A 23,372-nucleotide genomic window follows, 5' to 3' on the forward strand; every position below is an offset into this window, starting at 1 on the left:
TTCGTTTTATGTGCTGCAGAACTGCTCTTTGATGGCATTAATCTGCAGTAATGATTGCTGGAAAGTAATTCAGAGGTCTTCAAAGGGAAAGGTGACAGGATGCTTCCATCTCTTTTCTGAATTCTGCCTCATATTTTTCAATAAATTGCAGATGTAGAGAGAGAAAAGATGGGCCATGTGCAGCTGAATATTTTGGGAATCTGGAAACATGAACAAAAAGAGCAATACTTAGGTTACATTTGCAATAGTGTGTTGCAGATTCCGTGTAGACATTGAAAGGCATCAAAGTCAAAAGTTTTGGGGATGTTCAATATTATATGTTTTCCATTATCTGTTAGTGAAGATGAACCACAAATTACATGAAATTAATATTTAAAAATATTTCAGTGAAGTGAATTCATGGTACCTTTTAATATGGTGTTTTTAAAATAAGAAGAGATTCTATGACTGGTTGTAAGAGACCTCTGGAGCCCATCTAGTCAGACTTTGAACAGGATTTCTAGGCCATCAATAGATGTCACACAGATTTTGCCTAGCAGCCTATGAAAACACCCATAGATGGTCTGTGACTTCCCTGGTGACCTGGCCCAAAAGCTGTAATTCATATTGCCAAAAATAATTTTTTTCTATCCAGATTAAGTCTTCTGAGCTGCAACACACACTCATTGCCTTTTGCTTTACTGTTTCTCTTTGTTTTACAAAATCACTTTTATAGTTATTAGAAATAAGTGCAATATTGCTTCCTGCCTCCACCTTGTTGAGGATGACTCCGGAATTGTGCAAGCTATTCACAAGGTCATCTGATATTCAGTCAGCTGCCACTTTATGTTGTACATCAGGTGCAGTATTCTGGTGGGAGACATGCTGCCTCTGAAGTAGGACAAAAGGTTACATCCGTATGAAGATCTTTTTTCCACAGCTTTAGCAGAGTCAAAAAGCCAGTTATGTCTACACAAGTTTTTGAGAGGTATTGAAGGTCTGACCTGAGACACTTAAGTGCCCTATTTATTTCCACACTACCAGCTGAAGAAGGACCTGCTCATCTCCATGCTTTTTCTAGTCCTGAGGCCACCCAAATGATGACCCAGAAAGACTATAGAGAAAGTCACACTTCCCTAGGCACCCATGCACTGCACCCAGCCATCCCACAGCAGGGATGACAATCACCTCACCATCTTGTCCTGAGCATCTAGGATTATCTCATGGCCTGAGGATATGCTGACCACCTACAGGTAACCTGATACTGCAGGAAGGAGACTCAGCTGAGGTTTGAACATATCCTGAAAGCCCCAAGCCCAATATGAAGACTGGCAGTGGCATTTATATTGGTAGTTGCACTGTCTGAGGTTGTTTCTGACTGCCACGACTCAGATTTCCCTGTGTCCTGCCATCTGCCCAGCTACACCCTGAGATTCAGCCATGCTCACTGAGAGCAGCAGCCAGGCCCTCCAGCTGACACCTTTTCTGGTGTTTGTCCAGCAGCTGGTATAGCTTGTATTTCCTGCCTGATGGGGCAGGCTTCTGGTTGCATGGAAAGGTAGGAAATGGTTACACTTACCCACAACAAGTCCTCGGTCTGCTCAGCTGTTCTATGGGCCTGGGAGGATGGAAAGTAGAAATGAAGGATATAGTCCCTGCTGAAAACACAGAGAATCAGGTGAATGAAATCTTTTTTAATGTAGTTCAGCCTTCAGCTCCTCTGGCCTTTTGCTTGGGAAAAGCCACATGAAGGAGGACCCTTTGCCACAGCCACAGCAAGGATAGTATTCTCATAGCCTCACAGCCATAGCTCTAAAAAAAAACACTAAATGCCCTTTGCATCGTGGAAATTATTTTCTGTGCCACTGTTAACATGCTCTGCAGCAGTCAGTTAACCCCTGGATTAAAAGAAGATCAAAACTGGCTGCTCACTCAGCCAAGAATGCCAATAAAACCCATTGCAGCTGTGTTTCTTAAAATGAGGGTTCAGACTAGCATTCTTCTGTGGCATCTCTAGCTGGCCCTGTGAAAACAGAACTTGAAAATACTCAACAGATTTTAATTCAGGTCAAGTAGGAAATGAGGATTTACTCTTCAGTTACTCATTAAACTATCTCACCCTTAAAAATCCAGAGAAAACCGTGCTGTATGATTAATGTTTACATTCGTGTAAATGATAGAGGCTGTGGAAGTGATCTCCAATTTTTTCTGGCCTCTTTTCTCTTTGTCCTGATCCTGCACCTGAAGACTAAATATAGGCTGAGAATCATGAGCTCCCAGAAAAGGATCTGAAGAGAATGAAAAATGAAGCAATGTCAACTGCCAGGTAAGCTTCCCTGTGTATCTGTTTGAAATTACTGTCTCCTGGATCACTATCCTGTCAAAGCCAAATTTTAGTCTGCTACCTGTACTGTCCAAAGAAAGAACAGAGCCATAGAGATGAGACAGGATTCCCTCTGCAGAGGGATGAAGCAATTGTTAGGAACACTCAGGCATCTCAGAGACAGGGAGAGTGAATTTGTAAAAAAATTCTTGATAACTTTTCAGTTTGCACCTTGATAAATAAGGGGAGATACCAGTTTCTGTATCTGTGTATGCACCTGGATGTTAATGGATTGAGGTGAAGCTCCTGCCAGAGCTAAAAACATTCAGCTTGTGATCATCACTCACCTGCCTCCATTTGTCCCAGAAGCTCATATATACCTGCTCACCATCCCAGAATTCTCATGGAACAATCAAAACAAAGTGGGTATGTGAAGATGTATGTTGCTTTAAGGAAAGGTGTCACCCTGGCAGGTGGATGCTGTGTCTGGCCCATCTGAGTGTCTCTCCATTTGCAGTAAGTAGATTTCACTGACACTTTTGGATTTACACAGAGTGCTTTATCATATTACATAGTCATGTAGGGGAACCCTTTCAGAGGCACCAGGCTGCTATTGTGGCACATGGAAAACTAGTAAAAACAATGCTGAGTATGTTGCCTCGGATATATAATTCATGAAATATAGATTTGGTTTAGTGCCTTCTTGGTGTTAATACATGGCGGGAGGGCATGATGACAGGGTCTGCCTTCAATGTTCTCCTAAAATAAGTGTGAGAAGAAATGGCACCTTCTGGTGCAAGTAAACATGGGATACCCACTGGTGCTCCCAAGGGAGCATCATCTGTATCTGACTGTGTGCAAAAAGCCTGGGTGTTGTAGTACAGCTGTGACTGACATTTGTCTGTACGACACAGCAGCTGGAATAACATCACTTGCTCCTGGCATTCCTGGAGTTCAATATTGTTGTTACCTGGCACGTTTTGATTTGAGTCCACTCACAGTGTCTTGGTCCATGTGGAACCAGCAAAGGAGATTATGAGATTTGAATATTTCACTAGTGGATGGTTTCCTTTATTTCAAGTTAACGAGTCTGAAAAAAAAAATAAATGCAAGGCCTTACCTGCCAGTAGTGTTAGGCAAGCACAATTCCAAATTAGTCCAAGGGGAGGGATATTTACCAGTGTTCATCACTGATAAAAATGTCCTCTGCTATAAACATCAAAGGAGGCAGGCATAAGTAAAAATAAATGTTTTTAAAAGTCATGTCCTAAAGATTTTTTTTCAGTGCATACGAAAATGTATCTTTCCAATAACTACAACACTGAGGATAGGATTAGAAAGCAGCAGAGCTGAGAAAAAAAAATAAACTCCCAATTAAAACACAGAAATCAAAAGCACAAATGCCCACTTTTATACAACAGACACATGTTTCCAGTAATGACTAGAAGGGAAGATGTGTTCAGAAATCAGAATATTTTTGCTAGGAAAATGCTCTTAAAGGCAGAGGCAAAAAATGTTGTTCTGTTTTTTCCTAATCCATGCTGAGAATTGAGAATAGTTGGAGAACAATGAGTCTGTTTTGCTACACAGCTACCTACTGGCATGCCAGAAAACTGCAGAAAGAAGGAAACAGGCATTTGGAGGATGTGTGTGTCGACTGTGTTTAAAATATAGAACAACTGCAATCACACCATCACAATTTGACAGTAAACATTTTTCTTCACAGAGCTAAAACTCTAGTTTTTCTGCAGTACTTCTCATCAGAAGATCTCACAGTATCATTGATAGCAGCTATTACAGCCATGGGCATTCCAGACAGAACACCTCTGACTGTCTGTACCATCCTGGCCTAGGAGCAATGCTGAGACACTTCAGCTCTACATGCAGGGGCCACTCTTACCCCTGGAAAAATCACACTCCAGATCACCTAAGGGAACTAAAACATGTCCTGAAGAAAATGGTGTTAAAATGTCATCAGGCTCACATTACTGCAAGTCATATTGCAGGCACACCAAGACTGGAGACCCCTCCTTACTCAAGGCCACAACCAGTGATAAGATTATACTGGTTCTGAGGACACATGATGATACCATCCCATAGTGGAAGGTCTCCCAGAAAGCACTCAGGAACTGTTCAGGATCATTCCCAGTGGGCTGCAAAATTATGTCTTTTAGAGTGTTTTAGGACATAAGATAGTTGAGGTTCTGTAGATACAAACTGCTATCCCATTTGCTATAAAAGCCAGAGAATAGGCATATTTTATTTGTAGCAACAAATACAGGCTGAAATAGGTGACCCATCTCTTAGAAAAGTCTTGTTCCACCTGAGTATCAATGACATTAGAGAGAAAGAAGAGTGTCCTTGCATGTAAATATTTTCCCTGGCTTTCTGTATTCACAATGGGAAAGAAATAAAGGAAATAATTGTCAGCCAGCTTGCGGGTCTACCCCTCTATCACTGACTTACAAAAAAACTGAAACCAAAAAGCTACACTGGAGTTACAAGCACAGAAGGTTATTACTGTAACTTGAAACTTCGTGACTGGGTGCTGTTTTGATTCCAGGCTAACTTAGCTTGGAAGAGAAATTTGTTTTAACTGCAAAAGAATCACCAAGCAGGCTCCCAGCATCCTACACTGCAACAGCCTCATTCACAGGTGCAGTGGTGTTCATGTTCCGAGCTTGCACATTCATAGACACCTGATCAATGATAAGAAAGCATCAGAGAAGGTTCTTTTCTAGAGATTCATAAAAAAGGATGGGGAGCATCCAGTACACAAGACTGATGAGACTTCAGGAGTGCAGGAAACTTGAGTATCTGTTTTGCCAGTTATACTAAATAAGCACTTAATGCTGTTAAAGAATGAAAAAATGCGGTTAAATCTATTCTGTTCTATATTTACGTCTTCTGACTGATCTTTATAACACAGGGCATAAAATTTCCCAAATCAGTTTTTCCACTGAACTTATATTCTTTGCATGAACAAAAGAAATGCTTTTTTTTTTGAAGGCATACTATCTTGATTTAAAAGTACTAAGATCATATTTCTCACCTAACCTCTTCTATATTAGGCTAAACAAATAAAACTTTAGCATCTACCTGGAAGATGCATCTTCCAGAAACAGCAAACTCTTTGTAAACACTCCCCTGTCCTACACAGTCCTTCCTACTAACTTACTTTCCAAAATGTGGACTCAGCAGGGATCCCAGTGTACCACACACTGCAATGGTCTCATTATTGCAATAGTTGTGATGCTTCCACTTCAACTCACAGGCTGCTCTTTGAGCATCCCCAGGCTTTTCTGCTCTGACACCATAAATCCATTTTCAGCTACAACACCCTACAACAACCAGGTTCTTCTCTAACTCATACTTTCCAAAACACTGAATCACACCCAACAAATTGATGATTACAAACAGTAGGAATCTATGTTAGCTTCAATGGTTTATCAATAAAAGTGTCCAGCTTTCTTTATAGAACTGACTGGTTATTCACAATTTTTGTGCTTAAGGCAAGGGTTTTCAGACTTCCCCCTCCAAGTTAAAATCAGGAAAAGCTCTTTTGATATCCACAGAGTGAGCGGATAGAAATTTTGTACAACAGAATCAGTCTGGGAGTCAGACATCTCTGACCAAGTTGCTATACATATAGACATATGTATTATGATGTACTATGAGGATTAATTTTATCTCATTAATTATTACTCATTGTTATTATTCATATTTGAATTACACATTTCTTTGGTTTATCTTTGGGCAATATAGTAGACTTTCTTATCTACATTAATGGCTACTCTGCTGGATGTCTTCACACTATATTAGCTTTTCTTCAAATTACTTTCACACATAAAAGCAGCACCAAGTCAGACATCCATGTGCTTGCCTGACACTTCATTAGGTATTCTGAAACTGAGTGGGAAATAAAAGAAAATGTTTCTTTGAGTATTTCCATATTTTCTTGGTTATTCATAATGGGCCTTTTAAAGAAAAAAAAAAGACACAACAGAAGATATTTAGAAATGCTGATCTTTGCCAATATGTTACCGAGTAATTACTGATATTAATGCTCCTTTAAAAAGCTATTGATGCTGAAAATATTGGTTTTCTGGAACTTCAGGCCCTCTCATGTATCAGCCCCGTTTATCATCCTTGAAGACAAATAGGAAGTAAAGCTCTAACAGAAAATTTTTCTCAAACTGTTTGCAGCTGAGGTATCCAGAAAAATTATCATGACAATAAATGTGAGTTGTAAAGAAAAGAGGATATGGGCTGAAAGTAAGAAGAGATGGAATTTCAAAAGGAGTATTTTAACAGTTCTACCACATTGTTATCATATTTTTATGCTCATTGAATTATCAAATTGAAAATAAATATTATCGAGGACCATCTTCAACTATTTTTATTCTGTTTTACAATTTCAGAAATTACATAAACTTACAATTTTCAAACCTCTATATAATGTTAATTAATTAAAAAGTATACTTATTTTTGAGAGAAAAATAAAGGTTTTATTTCAGATAAAATAATTTGCACTGGAATAAGAAAAGGCAAAAATAATGACTTTTAAAGTATACACATCTTTAGATTTGCAAAAGAATGTATTGTGAAAAGACAAGTGAGATTTCATAATTTAGCTTGGCACCAGAAGAGAGGAAATCTTGTCTGTTTTAAAATCTCTGGAGATGAAAATTTCAATAAAATTGGAGTATGTTTCTCTAGAGTTTTAAGGTTTGAGAGGATTCTTGACTTCAGTCTTCTAAATACTGCATTGCACAAAAGAATTTAAAAATTATAAGGAGAAATAATTCCAAAAGGAGAATTTCTTATGATTTTGGTATTATTTTTGTTAATTTTTCAGATATTGAATTTACATTATATAAATCCAGTTTCATGAAGAATTTTGTTTCCTTCAGAGTCTGCCAGACCCTGGGGTTTCCTAACTTTGAGACTCTTCTGCCACTTTTGGAAGTTACAAGGGGAAGATTATAATTTATTATTATTATTATTATTATAACTTTTAAAACTTATAGCAATTTTACAAAATTAAATAGAGGTTGGAAAGAAAGGGGAAACTTGATCACTCCTCTTGATCACATCCAGTAACAAAATAAAATACAAAATAAAATAATATTTTAGAAAATAGGAAAAGGAAAATATCCTTGCTTCCTTGCTATCCTTGCTTTTTCTATTTTAATGCAAAAGGAAAAGCTGCTTGCTTTGCATTCTAGGTGCAAAACATTATTCTGACCACTTTAAAATGACCTTTTAATTTCTCTAATAATCAGCTTCTGCTTTTATTTTTTATTGGGGTTTTTTGTTTGTTTGTTAATTTTTTAATATTGTTACTAGGGGTTCAAATGTTTTTGTTTACCCACTATCCTCAAGTTCTTCTGCTTCATACAAATGCAATTCTGATACAGGTTTAACAACTAAGCTGCATTGCACAGTTGATGATGACATTGCAAACTTTGTGACCTGTGGATTGGTGACAATTACAAATATCAAAAAAACAATTTAAAACGTAATGTCAAGTATAATTTATGTAATTGCATTGTCTTTCTATATGGTGATGACAAATAATGGGGTGAAAGAAGGAGGGGAAGGGGTTCTTTGGATGCTATTCAAGGTGTTCTGTGGTATAGACAGCCAAAGGGAGAAAAATGAAAGGTGACGTGAATGACAGGTGACATGAAAGAAAGTGTGGGAAAGGAAGAGCCAAGGAGGAGGGGGAAAGAAAGTGACAGAAAGGAAAACTGTGACAGGACAGCAAATGTACAAGGTGGTGAGTTTCCAGGATGGGACTCAGTCAAGAGCGCAGTTTGGCAGGTGACAAAAAATAATTAACAATAAAAAAAAATTATTAACCCAGGAAGCAAAGTTGACAACAATGTCTGTTTAGGAAAGGAATCGCCTAAGTTTCTAAATCTACCTAGAGGAACAAAAAAACAAGTAATTAATTGATTTTGCAGGTAAGTAGTGGACAGCAGTGTATCAGTGAAAGAGTTAGCTCAGTTATTTAAAGCATCAGGTATCAATGGGAAGAGAGATGAGTCAAATGGACAAATAAATAGATCAAGCAGTAGATTACCAGTGAGACATAATGTACTTGCTGAGAATTAGCTGTCAGAAGCCAAGTACCTGAAAGTAGTTTCCCAGACATTCTGGGAACTGGCAGCAGGACAGCAAGAGCAGGGATGATGCTCCCCTGGCCAGGTGCCTGGCCAGCACTGCTTGGGAGTTGAGAGCAGAAAAAGGATGAAAGAGTAGCAGTGGCATTTTCTTGCTCATAGGGAGCAAGATTTTTGTCCCCTTGTGCAAAAGGGGGAGGCAAGGGGCAGCAAAAGTTCTTAACAGGAGAACGGCCCCGCATTTTGGGTCTCTCATTTTGGACGTGCCCACCTTGATGCCTAAATTTTGCTTTAAAGATATTTAACAACCCAGAGGACCTACACAGAGGTGAAAGGGTGACAAATGGGAAACCTGAATCTTGCTACCATGACCTGCTTGCTCTACAAAGGGCCACTCAGTTGTTAGCCTTATACCTTGTGATGTTTTATCAAACTGGAGTGCTATGGCACAAGCAGTGCTTCCTTTTAACCAGCAGCTCCTTTCTCCTGAGGGTGGAAGGTTTAGCAGAGAGGCTGAACTCATTTTTGAACTATTTTTGCCTTCCACACTGGTGGATAGGTGTGCAAATATCTTGCATGCATGATGCCTCCCTGGGACATGGGTAAAAAGAGAAACAAAGCTGATGTTTGCAAAGCAAATATTAAACAAATGAAGATTTTAAGTAATTCTACACATAGGTAGTACGTACACATGTCACTCTTCACAAAGGATAATTTTTAAATAGTAAAAGGGATGTTATTTATTGAGAATTTTATTTTTTTTTTAAGCCTAGTTTAGGTTGATGTACCAGCCCAGATGTTGCATCCTCTCTTCTTTGCTGTGGGCAAAGAGGGAGCTTTGAAGGACAAGAGTAGGCAACTTATTTTTGACATATTGTTACTGGGAAAGCAGAGAGATCTGAAGAAGGATATTTGGGAAGTGAGGCCATTCCAAACAAAGAAACTAGAGGAGGTGCCTCAAGAGAATGAAAGAAGCTAGCAAGGCTAGTTTCTAAAGAAATGCAGTTTATTTATATGTACAAACATAAAACTACTCTGATTGAATTCTTTTATGCATAAATAAGACTACACCCCTATTGGAATGAAATATCCAACAGATCCAACAGTCCAGTTACTCTGACATCTTAAATGCAATCATTCTAAATCCTTGAAAGCCTTTTCATCATGTCTTGCAAAGGGATGAGTCAGAGGGAAGCTTTTCATGTTCTTAGAAATTAGTGTGACCCTTGCTACTTATTTGGACATACTAAATCTTCAAAGGCACCCAGACTGGGCTTCTGAACACTTGTTAAGAGAAATGGCAAATGACAGATGCCAGTGCTTGGTTTGCATGCTTGTGTGCAAGAACTACTGGCTTTGCACACACAGATTGGTGCATGCTCAGAATTTGCAGGTTTTAGAAAGTTTAGCCTTTTGATTCTCATAAATTGACTCTGTCATAGATTCAATATTCAAAAGGAAGTTAAATGAATGAATGGATAAATAAATGATTCTTTCATTGCTCCTATCTCTGATAACTCATTTCCATAGTTTAAAAGGAAATTGGAGGATTAACACCTCTTTTCTTGAAATATTTCTGTAATCACTTTTGCTTTTAGCTATACTGTAAAGTCAGTAGTTCCTCAAATTTTAGTAGGGCACTTTTAGAGTGAGGCAATAATCTTGGTAGGGAAAGCTATTACAAATTGTTTCATTGTTTTGCAAAGGACAAATATCAAGTGTACTTCTTTACATTCATTAATTTCACCTCTTCCATTTTTAAAAAACTGAAAGAGTCTGGTACTTGGCCTTTGCATTGGTAATTTCCTATTTTTTTTCAAGTGGCCTCCAGAACTACCATCCAGAGTCCAGAGAGACCATTTGTTCAACATGCTAAGGTATAAGTTTACTAAGCTTATGATGACTTTAAAGTTTGACATTAAAGTACTTTTTCTTCCTTCACAGAATCAAAAAAGACTGCATGAATATCCTTGACTAGGGAGGAGGCTGGCTGGCTGACCACTAACAACAGGAATCCCTGGCCAAATAAAAGGAGTAGTTGAGTGAAATGCTTTTGATGAGCTTCAACAGCGTTGGAAAAATTAAGTACAATAGGATTAATATACAGTAACAATAAAATAAACACAATAGTAAAAACTGCCATTAAATATGAAAACATACACATATAAAATTTGAAGTTGGCTTCGATTTGCAGAACAGAGCATAGTGAAGTAAGACCATAAAGAATTTTAGTAGCACTATGAGAGAGTGGCAGGCAATATAATTCATAGGCATCTCAGGAGCATGACTCACACAGTCTACATGAAATACATTTTCATGAATTTCTATAAATGACCAGATTTGTATTGTTTAAAGATGAAAAATAAAGCTTTCCAAATGTTGGGAAATGTAGATCTATTTTACATGTTACTAGCTATATGTACAATATTCCCAAATATTTAAAGAACCCCAAAGTCTGGAAAAAAAATAAAGATGGAAAACTTCTATAATTGATTGCAGAAATTAGCTACAATAGGATCACAGAGCACTATTCTGCATCATGACTGCAATCACATGAAAACTGCATTCATTTACTAATAGATTCCTTGGGTGTCAATTCTGTGTTGTTGCAGCATGGTTCCATTTTAGCTTGCTTTAATTTAGTTTGAGAAAATAAAACTGAAGTTTTAAAGTTATGTGCCTGTGTTCTACAAGGAAAAGTTCTTATCAGAAGACACTTATATGCACTTCTGTAATTTTTGAAAGATGTCTGTGTATAGACACAGAAACACTTTAAGTCTCTGAATGTTCTGACTGTGCCTATCACTGTCTGAGTCCTAGCCCCTGGTGTTTCTCCTGTTGCAGAAAGGAAGGATAATTCAATAGCAGGGTCTGGATATCCTGGAAGAACTCACCTTTATTCCTTCTCCATCTCCCCTTGTGACTTTAGACAAGTTCATTTGCTTTTCTGGCTTCTCCTGTGCTACCTGAGTGGTCCAAGCCCAGACTCACCTCCTGCCCATGCTGCAGACACAGGTACCTTAGTAGTACCACAGGTACCTCATGTGGTCCAGGTGGAGAAGACCCTTTTGAAGCTGCCTCTGCCTTTTCCACACACTTTTGCCTTCCAAAGCAGAGCATGAACACATGATGCCCAAAGAAAAGCCAGACTTCTGTCACAAAAAGGATAGGAAAAGATAGAAAATAAGAACCATGGGCCTACACGTGTTTATCCTCACAGTGGGTGTGATGATTTCACCACTTGGCACTTCCCTGTGAGGAATCCTTGAGAATTTCTTGCAACAGTGAGAGGAGCTCAGGTATTTCAGCAGGGAGGTGTTTGCCTGTATACCTAAGCTAGGTGGTAGCTATGTGCTAACTTTTCAGGCTTACTTGCATATAGAAAGAGTGCTGCTCCTTTCAGAATTCAGGCCTCACAGCTGTTGTGCACATGCTTAGTTTCAGCCACATGAAAAAAACCCCAACCTCTGAAGACACAAGGAAAGTTACCAACCTGACCAGGGACTGAAGCTGTACGTGTTCCTAATGCATGAGCTCTGCTAACACTATGGAGAATACACTGAAGGTGGTCATGGTTGGGTGATGGATGATTGATTGATTATCAAGGACCATCCTTGGTTGCTGGTGAAACAACTATCTCACCTTGCTGGGGGGTTCAATCTATTTTTTTTTTCCCTGGGCCTCTCTCTTTTATCCTCTTTATTTTAACTCATCCTGTCTCCTAATCTTTCCCTGAAGGAAATATTTGCTCTATGGGTTGTTTTTCTGTTTTTCTTTCTACACCTAGTTGTTATTTTCACCTGTGGGTTTACCTAACAGTTAAAACAAATTTGCTACATTTCCTTTTCAGTTATGAAGTGTAATCTCTGAAGCAATGAAGATCAAAAAGCCCAGTAACCTATGTTAATTTAAAAAATGAAAAAAAAAGCCCCCCATCATTGCACATACTTACATAGTTAAAAAATGGAGCATCATATTTCCCACAATAGACAAAGCTAAAAGTTGAATAATATCCTCCTCTCAGAAAGGGCCCATTAATGAAATAAAACCCAGAGCCTTCAATGCACTGTGGGGCAGTAGAAATTCCTAATGCTAATATGAAAAATATGAAGTGTTGTAAAAGCAAAGCAGTGGGAAGCCTGGCGGGCAAAATGCAAGTGGTAAGATTAATACTGAAATAGGTGCTGAAGTAACTGCAGGAAGAGCTTAAGGGACACAGATCTAAGTGGTAAATTAATATATACATATTTCCTGCTTAAGGGAATGAGAATTCCCTTCCCAGTGCTGGATGAAAATAGACCCTTTCGACTCACGGTGTTTTGTAAAGATTTTTTTACCTTTGGAGAAATGCAAACAGGGAAATTTAAACCTAAAACATTGCTCAACCTAAGAGAATTGAGTTCTGGCTGAACGGTTGAATGAAGATAGATAATGTATTATTCAGAATATTATAAACTTGATTTGGCTAAAGAGGAAATAAAGATGCTTTTTATTGAGCTGGAATGCTGATGCATTTGCTGAAATTGTTACTGCTGTAGAGATAAATCAAGTGAAACAATTTTGCCATGGTAAATATTCTAATAAATGTCTGTACAAGTTTGATAAAAGTCCCCTATGCTGCCAGTGTTTTAATTTATTAATTAATGTTGCTATGATGACTGGAAAATTACTATGTGAAGTAGTTAAACAAGAGGTATAGAAAACATGTTCAAGATGGCTCTTCAGAGCACTTTTCTGTGATGCTTCCAGATGGTTTTCTACACTGCTTTACAAGGCTGTATAAGACTAAAGAGCAGTTTAAACAACAAAATATAAACAGTACTTCTTGATTTCTTCCTAAGAAAGCTTATGATTTTCAGTAATAGTTTTGATATGAGACAAACCTAGCACAAAAAACCAAGCTTGGTCCTGTCACCAGTGGTATGACACTGACACAGGGCCACTTCTGGGACAGAGCAATTCAGGGCATTTTCTTCTTGTTGGCTGAGCTCAGCCCCAGCCCAGAGTGAATTTGTGTACCCTTACCTTGTCTAGCCAAGGGCAAGGTAATAAAGCTCAGAAATCCTGCCCAGACCTCTCTGTGGGCATTTGGGCTGTGGGTACTTTCCTGGCATTTTCTCCATGGCAGTCACACCACTGGAGCAATAACTGAGCTGGTTTCAGGTTATGTGGAGTGCATTGGATATTTTACACTACATGGTAGTCAACATTTAAATATAGACTAGGAAAAAACATACAAGTTAAAGAAAAAAAAAAAAAGTCATCTAATATATTTTAGTTGACTCCTATTTACAGATGCTAGTTGTAATCTGCACTGGTATTTTGTTTTTAATGATATATAGAACAGGAATTATTTATGTACCTTGTTGAGATTCGCAAGTATTTTAAAACCATTAATGTTTCTTAGAACTCATATATTTGTGGCAATTTCTGGGCAGAAGAGAAAAGGCTGGCAAAATTCATTACAGAAATTATTCCTTGGGTATTATTTCACCCACTGCTTCCAATGTGAATAAAGGAACAGATTTTCATAGCAACTTGAAAGAGAAGGAAGTAGACAGATTAACTAATTCTGCTTGCAAGCACATTTCACACTTCAACTTTGATAAGTCACTTCAACTGAAAGTCCTAATCTGTGTACAAAACCCAAAACACAGATCTATAATAAATATCAGTAAAGCCTCAGCTGCACTTATATTGCATGTACACTTTTGTTCAGTGACAAAAGAATAGACCTGGCTTGGTTAGAGATGGCAAAGCTTGCTTGCTGATTTAACTTTCATCTCTTTCCATTGCTGTTTTTATTTTACTCCATGTATTGCAATTTATTGACTGATAGGAATTTCAGTTGGAAGATCAGTTAACAAAAATTTGGTTTGTTTTTTTGGTTTGGTTTTTTGTTGTTTTTTTTGTTTGTTTGTTTTTTTGTTTTTTGTTTTTTTTTTTTGTAAGGCAAGTTTTTGTAAGGAACAAATTATGCTTTTTCCTCTCCCAAAATCATGCCTTTGGTCATGCCTGTCTAGCACTTCTGATGCATTTTCTCTGATTTTAGCTTCAGTTTTCAAATGTGGTGTCTTCTCTACAATCCCTCCTTACTAATTTCCACCTTTTCTATTCTCTGTCCATATGCCTCTCATATGTTGAGATTTATGGAATTTGATTTAATAATTTCTTCATTGTGGAAGACATTGACTTCTTGAATTGCTCGTGTGTATATATGTGTCCTGGAATAATTAATACATTAATAAAGGGATAAATAAACAGATGGACTAACTAAGTTATGTATTATTAAAGGGCGTAGATAGTTGGAATGACCCAGGAATACTAAAATGTCAAAGAACAAAATTAATATATAGACTGGAAGACCTTCTCTAACTAAAAAAGTAAAGAGTGTTAATGAAAAGGTGACTTTAAGAATTGGTAAGAAAGAAAAGGGCCATCCTAGTACAAGCCATTAACCTGTTAACAGGGCTTTTTATGCTGTCTGTCATGTTTTCTTTCCTGTAGTCTGCTGGGCATACCATCACCTGGCAAATTTGCATCAACACTAGAAAACAGAGTTGAGATCAGCCAGAAGTGGCTGACAGAAGTTTTAGAAAATGGAAGTATATTGCAGATTTTCTTGCTTTGAATATTCTATCAAAGTAGGCTGTGTTGCCACTTTGCTGGCATCTTTTATCATTTGCAGGTGTAAAATGTAAAGATGATTGCTCTAAATTCACAGAAGTCTGCCTGTATGACACATCCTGCAATGTCCTGGCAATTGTAACAGTGGAATTACGTCTTGAAAAAAGCACAAAATTTCTACTGTAAAATGGTCTTAAAAAGAAATCATTTATCATCCTCACAACAGTAACTGAGGAGTAGGCACCTAATATACACAGACGCGTATCTGGGAAACCTTACATAAAGCATTATCAAAACCAAATAAAACAGATAAACTATGAATAGAAAATTCAGAAAATTCAGTGCATAATATCACCTAAATGCTCCATGATGGACAGTTTCTGAAATTAAAAAGTTTTTGACTCCAATTTAAACTTGGCTAACTCCAAGGACCTTCCCTGGTCATAAGAAAAACTCCAAAATAGAAGTAGTGAAATGAAATTGTATGAAATTCAACATTGAAATATAAATTGGAACACAAACTGATATTTGTTTTGACGTCTAATTGATGTATTTCTCGATTTCTGCCATTTTTTTATAACTGAGGCTATTCTCTCAATCATTCTAGTTTTCATAATTCTTGGTCATTAAATAACTTTATTTCAGTTTGTTCACTTGGAGCTGGGGATATAAAGATGCACTAACTTTACAGTAAGAACACAGAATCAGTCTTCCATACTTCTGACCCTTGGTTTACAAAGAGAAGCTTGTTTGTCCACAGTTAAAAGGTGTGGTCTTCAAAGAGCAGCTGTTATCTTTCAAAATGTAAAACAGAAATAAGAGATTTTGAATAGCTAACCTAAAATCTTGTTTACTGCATCATGAGGACCACATCTTCTCATCAGTGAGGATTTGCCTAATATTTATTTGTTTGCAGCTATTGTGTTTTTCCTGTTGATCTTCTTAGAACACTTCATTGCTATGAGGTTAGATAACACGGGAGCTGCAACCATGCAGTTTTATTTAAATAGTGTGATATATAGCAGTAAGTTTATATAGCAGTAAGTGAGTTTCCTTCTCATTTTGGAAAGGAAATAAATATATTTATTTATTTCCTCTTGAGCTTGTCAGAACAGCATCACTGTGACACTGATCACAAAGGGGGCTGCTCTGGCTTTTCTACATGGTCACAGCAAAAAGGGAAGGAATAAGCAGCTATCCCCTGCATCACATGAGTGAACAGACTCACAAGACTGGTGCTAGGGGGAACTCAAACACAGCACCTTAACTGCCCAGCTGGAAAGCCAGGGTGGTCCAAGGAAGGAGGGTTCAGCCAGAGGCGGGATGCAGCAGCAGTTGTAGCCCTTTCCACATCACTGTGCATGACAAGTACCAGAGTACATCCAATTCATGCCTGGAAAACTCTTCCAAATACACGTCTATGCCTTCAAGGTGTGATCTAGCACTGCATAATTATTTCTTTACATCTCTATTATCAGCATGCAAGTTTCCTTCTCCTGACTGGCCACTCTAACTCAGCCTTGCATAGCGCATGTGCTCTGAACTCCCATGCGACCAAGTAACAGGGAAATGTAAACCACACATAGAGAAAGAGACAAAAGAAGATAAAATTAGACTCTTTCCAAGAGCCTCCATCTCATCCATGAAGTGATTTGGATACAGAGAAGCTCAGCAACTTCTGCAGAGAGAGAGGGAGTACTTGCCTAGCACAGTGCAGTCTCATGTGTATTTCCCCAAGCTAGCCCCAGGCAAACAACACATCTACATAGCACTGTGTGGCAGAGCTCAGACAAACTAACTGAACCTGAAATCAGCCTTTTCAGAGCTATGCTCAGGCTTATTAGCAAAGCTAGCTAGCTAAGACTTTGCTGTGGCTAGGCTGTTGCTGCCACCAGGGCTGGGCTGTCTGATAAGGGATGCAGCTGGCTTCATCCCATGGTAGACTCACCCTGTCATTCACACCTAGGTTAGCTGAGGACTCAGTTTCCCTGAACACTATTAATTTCTTCCAAGACCTCTTGGTGGTGACTAGAAAGCAATTAATAATCAGAGTACCTCTATTCTGCAGGCTTCAGAGGAGACAAATTTGCAAGCAAGCTGTGAACAGTTTAGCTCAAGTATCAGAAAGCATCTTGTCAAGCATTGCAGATCTCAGTATGGGCTCACTTAGAGCTCAGGTGCTCTGCAGTCTGTGGTGCAATGGCAAACTGGGTTCAGGCACATGAGATACTGGCTTCCCTCTGAGCTGCTCTACACCCTCTAGTTGAGGTTCTGCCTCAAATGTCAGACTCCTGAGAGCAAGAAGCCACCCAACACAGCCTCTCCACTGAGAGGAATGCACACACAACTCACAACATGCCTTTAAAATCTATGCCACAACTTCCAATTTGTTCTCACTAAGGCTCTGAGAAGGTAACAGTAAATCTTGTAGTAAATTAAGGAGATTATGAATACACAGCATAAACTCACACCAGCCTGTTTCATCCCGCACTTTGTGAAGCATTCATTGTTCTTGGTACTTTTCTTACTGTGCAGAATATAATCAGTTTTCAGTGTTGGCTTTAACTTGTTCAGTTGTGATAGGATAGAAACATCATTGGCCTTGGAGAGCACTAGCATGGAATGACCTCTTTTTGATCTTATTTTTCCTTTTGGTTGTCTTGTCTTTTTACCTCTTGTATAAACTTGACCTGGAAAAAATATTTACTCTTCCACTATTTTTCACCTTTAAAAGATTTCTGCCTTGAGGAATTCTAATTTCTTTATAAAGTAAGTGCAGCTTGTCCTGACTTTCTACTTACAGAATATTTATGCATTCATTAAGGGCTACATTTATAAAGGAGATTAAACCCCAGCTGACTGTCTTTTCTGCATCTTCTACCAAGCCAATCTTTTCCCTTATGCAATATCTCAGTGATTGGTAAACACACAGAGGTTCAGGGCTCTGTGACCCCTGATTGCAGTGCTACCCTATGGGCTATAGCTCCCTCTGAAGCTGCAATGTGAAATTGTGTCTCACAGTACTTTCTGCTGCCTTATTCCACTCCTCATGGTATGATGAAACTGGGCTGAGGAGTCTCTGAGCTCCATTCTACACAGGTGGAAAAGTCACACAGGACAAACTCCTACCTCGTGCAGAGACCATTGGACCTTCAATGCGTGTTTGCTTCCTTAGGGACTCTGACACTTCTGGTGGAGCTGGGCCAGTTCTGGCAGGGAAAGGATGCAGAGCTGAATGGGACTATGCAGAGAAAAAGGGCCTAAAGATACAGCCCTGTTGGCTTCTTTCTTCTACAGAGCTACCAAAACTCAGTATGGGTCTCATATCCACTTTCAGTCTCCCAGACTATTGCCACAGAAAAGCCAAGAGTGAGAAGAACCTAAAGTGTGTGGCTGCCATCACAGCAGTGAAGGTCATGGTCAAAAGGAGTTAACCTTAGGCTGGCAAGCAACTGAAGTTCTTACAACTTTCAGCTGGTTTTCTGCTAAACTGTAGAGTTTTCTTAAAGTAATTAAAGCAATAATTGTATTATGAAAACATTTTACAAGATAATCTCCTCTTCAATTTCCTTTAATATTTTCTGAGGAATTACCATGAGTAACATCAAAAATAGGTAATTGAATTTCATTTCTATTACCATTTTGACAGTCTGCACTCTTTCCCAGTGTGACAGATTTAATTTATCACACATGGTTTATGTTGGTTTTAATGGAATAAAAAGTGGCATCATATTGTTTCTTGCTGTGCCACCTAAACCATTATTTAGCAATATATCTGAAGTATTTCATCTGAACTGATAGCCATTGAATTTTTCAAAGCAGGACCTTTAGCAGGGATGGATTGATACAGCATCACTGGAATCTGCTGTGCTGCCTCACACAAGCTCAGGATTTAGCCTGTAGTATTGCTGTCTCTTTTTTCTTTCCTTTAACCATATTTTAGCATGTTTTTCTTATTAATGACCTGGACCAAGGCATGAAGAAAACTCAGAATTCTTCATAAGCTCATCTGTGCAACACAGTGAGTTACACAAGGGGTTACAGCCCAATTTGTGCAATGGAAGCAGAAGGTGTTCTGATTCTTTCCATCAGTGCTCAGCAGCTCATACTATTCAGTCCACATAGCTGCCAAAGACATATAGAATCATAGAAAGGCTGGGGTTGAAAGGGACCTTAAAGATCAACAACCCCCCCTACCATGGGCAAGAACATCTTCCAGTAGACCAGGTTGCTCAAAGCCCCATCCAGCCTGGCCTTGAACACTACCAGGGAGGGGGCAGTCACAACTTTACTGAGCAACCTGTTCCAGCATCTCACCACACTCACAGATAAGAATTTTTTCCTAATGTCTAAACTAAATCTCCCTTCCTCAATTTTTAAGCCATTAGCCCTTGTCCTCTTGTTACACATCCCTGCAAAAAGTCCTACCCCAGCTTTCTTGTAGACCCTCTTCAGGTCTTGGGAAGCTGCTATAAGGTCACCTCAGAGCCTTCTCTTCCCTAGGCTGAAAAACCCAACTTTTTCAGCCTATCAAAACATGTTCAAGGAGCTCTATGTCCTTCTTATGCTGGTAACTCAAGAACTGGACACAGTACTCCAGGTGTGATCTCACAAGAGCAGAGAAGAGAGGGAAAATCACCCCTCTCAACCAGTTGTCAAGGCTGCTTTTGATGCAGCCCAGGACACAGTTGGATTTCTGGGCTGTGTAAATTCCACAGTTGGAATTTACTTACAGTTTATTCCAAAGACACCAATGTTAGAACAAATCAGAGAAGGAAAAAGGAGGATAGCTTTCATTAAAGCCTCTTTCCAACACAAATTTGAAGGCTAATATGCACTACATAATGCTTCTGCTTTCAGTTCAAAACCAACCATTGAATTCACCACTGAAATAATAGACCTGTAATAAAATCCTCAACTGCAGGTATAAATACTTGCCTTTTGTACAAGTTAATAGTTTTTCTGCATGCAAGGATAGAGGAAGTTTTTAAAAAAAGGTCATAATTTCCTACTAGCTATATTAAGAGAGGGTCAATTGGAGGTGCTGCACCTCCCAAAATGAGTTGCAAAAGTTCATAGGAATGCCTTAATAATGGCATTACCCTTTGTGCTTCCATGATGCTGAATTTCAGGTTTTTGGTTTTTTTTTTTGAATTTCTGTTTTCCAGAAAGGAAGTTTCTGGACTATCAATTATAAAATGGCTGTGGAAATACAAGTTCATACACAGTATCTGATAGCTAAGCATAAGGAACAAGCTGCCATGGCAGAAAACACACAAAACCTAAAATAAATATATAGACTTCAGTGCTACAAGAAGAAAAACAAAAAACAAACTACTCCATCCTTTACACTTGCATTGCATTCTTACTGCATTCTTGGGTAACCATTTACTGAAATCTTTTTTTCTCAGTTCCCGAATAAAATTTTGTGATAACACAATATAGACTTCAGCTTTTTGTTTAGAAGACAACTTATTTGCACTCTATCCCAAGCCCACTAAGGTGAAATTAAGGTGGTATAATTTTAAACATTCAATTATTACGGACACAGAATCTGCAACTGTGGGAACTGTACTTCTGTACCTGCCATCCCTTCCTCTTGCACCATTCAACACTTCGCAAAGACCCTACAGTATCATTCAATAAAAACAGAAGCAAGGGGACAGCCCCTGATATTCTGCTGAAGTTTGAATTAAAGCATTTATTACCTCAGTACGATAGCATTAACTCCCATTGTCTCTGCTTATCCATCTCACTGAGAATATTTGCCATGCAAGAAATGGCCTGTTCCTTTTTCAACTGGCCTCAGTTTACCACTGAAGAGCTCAGGGGTAATTTCAAGCAGCTTTTCTTGAAGCTTGCAGAGCCTGTAATATATATAACTGGCTACTAGTTCTGCTGTGGATGAGATGGGGCACAATAGCAAAAATATTATTTTGAGAGAGAAAATTAGATGTGAATACATCAATAAGGAAATGGAAATGCAAAATCTTTGTACTTTCATATTTACTCTCATATGTGCTTTCATATAAAAATGGAATGAACCTAAACTGTAATGAAGCTTCCCCCTGAACCATTACTAAGAAATCCAGCACATAAACAAGTTTGCTATTCCTAAGCAAATTTCATAAATTAAGTGTAAAATACACAGATTTACCTTGAAGAATCTGCAGCCAGGGACCTGAGTACTTATTAGAAATTCCTGGCTTCCCTTCTTCAGAGAATTCAAACTCCACATCTACAAGAAAGCAGAGGGAAAAATTAGAAGATGCAGTGAATCAATAGGAAGGAAGGAAGAAATGGCTGTGAAGTTACTAGGAGATAAGTGGATTAATCTGGCACAAAAATTGGCAAGGTTTTTTCTGCTTAAGGTTTACTAGCTGAAATTTGAACTGAACATAGAGTCTCCTGTGGGGTGCTTAACCTCCTGGAATACCATTTATCTCAGTGAGTAAAATGTGCAGTCACTTCTAAAGGAAGATCATTAGTCCAGAAGATTAGCTACAAGCTGCCATGATTCATTAACTGGGGCAGAAAATATGCCACTTTGGTACTTAACTGATTCGTAAACATTATCATTTTTAAATACAATCAAAGTAACCTCAAAACAAAAAGGTCATTTCATTTGATAAATCAAAACCTAGGAAATCTCAAAATGAAATTATTTTTTTCACATATTTTTTATGCTGTATTTAGTGATTTTGTTTTATTACTGAAAGAAGTATTTAATAAAATCAAAATAAAAGCCCAAGGGGCTACAACGGGGACAAATATGTTTTGAATGAAAACTTTGCCCCATCTTAGTAACCATGGTAATGGTACAGGTTCTAAATGCACACAGAATTATCTCCACAGCAAAGAACAAGACCTGTGTGGCTGAGGAAGCTCATGTACACCCTTGGTACATTAAAGACTGCTGAACACTATGCCCAGAATCCTTACTACTGAGTGCCCACTGACTTCCCCTGGTTAACTGGTTGGAGTGGGGACAACGTGCAGTGGCTGCTTTTCACTTCAGCCCTTGCAGGTGGCACAGTGCACTGAGGAGAAAACCTCTGTATCTCTCTGAGTCTGGGGGCAACAGATGCCTTTTGCTGATCCAGAGGATCTGTTCTTCCTTGCAGTCTCATAGACAATGAAGGTACAAAGCACAATCTGGTCCTTCAGGTTGTGTACACTCAGACCTTCTTAATTTCTTCTTTTTTCCTTCCTTAAATTTGATGAGAATATCCCAGGATATTTTGAACTTATATTATTGTAACATTCAGATGAATAAATCAAGTTCTCAAATGTCATGAAATGCAGAAATTAGGCTGTAGGCTCAAGCTTTCCTCTGGATCTTTGCCTCTTTCTTAAAATACAGTCTGTCATTATGCTTTTATAAATTATTTCTCAGACTTACAGAGGAGTCAGTATAACACAAATTGGAGTTCTCTACAAAGCTTTATAAATAGTAAACGGATGACAGAAAAGGCTGTGCAGCTGGGCTATATAAGGAAAGGAGCAATTTACTCACAAACACTTCCTTATGTTCTTGCTTGCAGTTCAGTTTGGCATGATCATCTCTCTGTCTTGATTATCTCTCTGCCATTATTCATGCAGGGAGGTTTTGGATATCATTGGTACTGGGGAGGTGCTGTCCCTCCCAGAGATACTGATATTCATGTGCAAATGAAAGTATTCAGTTGTGAAAACAAGTGCTCATTTTTTCCTGCCAAATCAGCTGGCTGTTGGTGAAACCTTTCTGGTCTCAAAAGACAGAAGAGGAAAATCTTGGAGGTAACAAAGTCTTTAAAGCCTTCTCCTTCCTGCATAGCCCTGACTGAACAGCTATCAGCAGCAGCAGGACAGAGCTCTTTGTGGAGATGGATTTGTCTAGGAAGCCCCTTGCAGCCAGAAAAGATATTGAGTGCTTGATGGCAGCCATCCTCAAGCATGAACAATAATTTGCCTTACTCAGGCACCAGACACCCAATATGACACTTTTCTTTTTCCTCCATGGAGTGAAGGCCATGCAGATCACCAGAGGAAGAACAGGTACAGCAGTTTCATAGTAGGGTTCCATCTTCTGCCAGATTCACAGCCCAGCATTGGCTCTATTTTACCCCTAATCTCTCTCCCACTAGGAAATTACCACAATAGAAAGCAGACTGTGTGGCTCCTCACATGTGTGTGCAAAATATCTCTTCCATGACCGAAACAAAACCTGTATTGAAACATGAATATGTATTTTTCAAAGCAGGGTATCTGCTGCATGAAGGGCAAAGAACCTGAAAGAAGAAATGCCACATGATGGCAATCTTACTTAAAATTAA

The sequence above is a fragment of the Heliangelus exortis genome, chromosome 3 (genome assembly GCF_036169615.1).
Source record: "Heliangelus exortis chromosome 3, bHelExo1.hap1, whole genome shotgun sequence".
Lineage (NCBI taxonomy): Eukaryota > Metazoa > Chordata > Aves > Apodiformes > Trochilidae > Heliangelus > Heliangelus exortis.